This window comes from Etheostoma spectabile, chromosome 17, assembly GCF_008692095.1.
Source record: "Etheostoma spectabile isolate EspeVRDwgs_2016 chromosome 17, UIUC_Espe_1.0, whole genome shotgun sequence".
NCBI classification, from domain to species: domain Eukaryota; kingdom Metazoa; phylum Chordata; class Actinopteri; order Perciformes; family Percidae; genus Etheostoma; species Etheostoma spectabile.
In genome coordinates this window covers 2,830,577-2,833,713 of record NC_045749.1, presented here as the reverse complement: position 1 = coordinate 2,833,713, position 3,137 = coordinate 2,830,577, and the positions used below count along the sequence as shown (strand labels likewise).

General features: G+C 40.6%; 1 long non-coding RNA gene across 1 annotated transcript in view; it reads right to left on the bottom strand.

Annotated features, from left to right (window-relative positions):
* Positions 1-394, bottom strand: part of LOC116705026 (uncharacterized) — a 23,171-nt gene extending 22,777 nt beyond the window's left edge. The window contains exon 1 of the long non-coding RNA XR_004335827.1: positions 382-394. This is a non-coding gene — a long non-coding RNA (uncharacterized LOC116705026). The remainder of the gene's footprint in view (positions 1-381) is intronic.
* Positions 395-3,137: the final 2,743 nt, after the last annotated feature.

Genomic DNA, 3,137 nt, shown 5'->3' with positions numbered 1-3,137 from the left:
GGGGGGGGGGGGTGTTGGAGGGGTTGTCATACTGGTAAGACAAAGACAGAAAAGAACATATAAAAGCTAGAGCCGTGCAATATATCGATATTATTTCAATATTGAGATATGAGACTAGATATTATCATATCGTAATATGGCGTAATATAAGTGGTGTCTCTCCCTGGTCTTAATGGCTGCATTAAAGTAAAGTGATGTCATTTTGCCTTTACCCACTTAGACATTATATCCACATTACTGATGATTATCTATCAGAAATGTCATTGTGTAAATATTTTGTGAAAACACCAATAGGCAACACTAAAATATCGTTGCGGTATGTCGAAGTATTTGGTCAAAAATATCCTGATATTTGATTTTCTCCATACAGCCCAGCCCTACATAATAAAACCATACCAAGTGTGTCAGTATGACGACAACAGTCAACGCACCATTTAAACACTGGTGGAATTAAGTCTTGATAAGTAGACACCAGATTTAGAGGCCATGCTGATAGAAATGGAGTAGCTAGTTAGAGTTAGAGTAGAAGGTATGGTTGGGGCTGGGTAGCCTTCAAAAATGTTCAATACCAATACCGTGACTTTTATAACGATTCCTAGATGCTACTTTTTTCAATGCCAATTTTATAAAATCCATCTTCACAAAAAATAAATTGCAACATCATGGCACAAATTTACTTTATAGCTCCTACTACGTGATCTCCTGTGTTTTTCCTGCCTGCCTCTACGGCCTTTAACATTACAGCCAATCACATTATCATATCTCGGTAGATGAGATTCACTCCTTAGGTATTGTAATTTGGTATTGAATGACGAGGCATTTTTCAGTACTCGATACTAAGGAGGCAATTCGATCAGTGCCTGATGAAATATTGAATTTGGTACCCAGCCCTAAAGTACCGACTCATGTTTGGAGTGGAATCAAAATGCCGTCAGCCAGCGATGGCTGTATTGTCCAGGCTTCAAAGTGGGTTTATCTTGGATAAGATAGTAGAGAAATAGAAAATGTACCTATGAACACGCACCCAGAGATTATGGTATCAACTGCCATTCAGTTGGTAGTTGGTAGTCGGAAGTTTTGGCATCTGAAATCCCACATTTTAAGTTAAATACTTAAAAGGGCTTGGAAATGTGACCTACATCAACGACTTCTGTTTTAAGGTGGAATTTTACTCTCTAATTTCTCATCTGAAATGCAAATCATGCCATTCAAGCTTTTCCTTTGAGGCAGCTCTGACAAAATAAATTATAAAATCTAAAAACACACAAGGAGATACACACACGCCAGTAAATCTGGAAATAAAACAACTGTTAGGCTCCTAAAAAGGCATTAACATATAGAAGTGGTCATTGAGCACAGTGCACAAAAAGGTGTGTGTGTGTGTGTGTGTGTGTGCGTGTGCGTGTGCGTGTGCGTGCGTGTGTGCGTGCGTGCAGTGGGGGGGAAAATGCCAGTTTGCATGGCTGAAGGTGACTGTGACAGTTTTAGCCTCAGGGCATCATTTTCCTGACGCAAAGTCTGTCTGCTGCTACAGTAGAAGGTTGATGTGTGTAGTTATTGCTGTGAACACACACCCATAAACACACAAACACACACAAATCCCATGCAGCCAATGCTTCCATGCATTTAGTGGTTCAAAAAGTATCTACTCAAGTAATCAGTTGTGTGTTTCGGTTCCATAGTGTTAGTAGTAGTTGCAGGACAGGTAAATAAAAAGGTTTTGAGTGTCATCCTCAAACAGTAAATGACCTTCTGAGTAACCTTCTTAATTACACACACACACACACACACACACACACACACACACACACACACACACACACACACAACACACACACACACACACGTGCATGGAAACAGCGCGTTGTGGCCCACTTTTGAGTCAACGCTGACAACATCCGGTCTATGGTGCTTGTTGGAGGACATTACAGACACACACACACACACACACACACACACACGGACAAACATGATCATATACACACTGAGGAAAAAAACACTGACAAACACACTTGAATATGTATAGTACATATGCTTAAAAATGTAAAAACTTTCTACTCCTCCACACAAACAAATAGCATTATTTGTGTGTGTGTGTGTGTGTGTGTGTGTGTGTGTGGGTTGTCTTCTCCATCCACACATATTAGCTCTATAGGCTGCGTCTGTTGAGAAAAGCTGAATAATTATCTGCCTTTTTCTTCCTCCTTTCATCTCTCATCTCTGCTTTTTATTTTGTTGTTGAACAAACACACACGCGCATGTACACACACACACACACACACACACACACGCACAAACACACACACGCACACACACACTCGCTCCTTTTTAATTATTTTCACAAAATGATGGGCAAGTTGATAAAAAGGGTCTGTGGGAGCTGTTCTGGCTAATGGCTTCTCTGTTCTACACAAGAGTTCACACAGTACAAAAAAAAGCAAACACACACACACACACACACACACACACACACACACACACACACACACACATAAACAAATACACAGTTCGCATGCATTGCATATACAAAGGACACTTGCAGAAACACAAATCCATCCACAACGACCAAGCTTGTGTTCTGTCAGTCTTTCATAATTTCCCAACTACCACGAGTGAGCAGATGGAGTTCAGTGTTGCTTCGGTATTTATAAAAAAAATTAAGGATAAGATTGGTTTATTACAGCTTTGAGTCAGTTTAGTGACTTTCGTTGCTATTTAAGTTAAGTACCGAGATCTTGGATCGTGGCAACATTGCTACGAAGAAGTTCAACGAGGCAAGAAGTAGTTTTGACACAAGTTAGTTCCTTCGTACCTAATGAGCAGGACTCGACAGTAACGGGAGCCCGGTTACCCTTGGCAACCAGATTGAGTCAAACGGCACCCATTTCGTGGCCTCTGGTTACCCTCTTTGGCAACCACCTTTTTAACATTTAACATTTGTGTTTTTCTAGATATACAAAAACAAAAAAAAACTTGCTAAACTGAAAATCTTATTTCAAAAGAAATTCATATTTTATTTGGATGTCTCCGTAAAGTTTAAACACCGGACCACGGCGACGGCTCCAACGACGCCGCCAACCTAATCCACGGAAAACTGCAGGGCGAAAAAACATAAGGGCTCCGGGGAATAAGCTCCC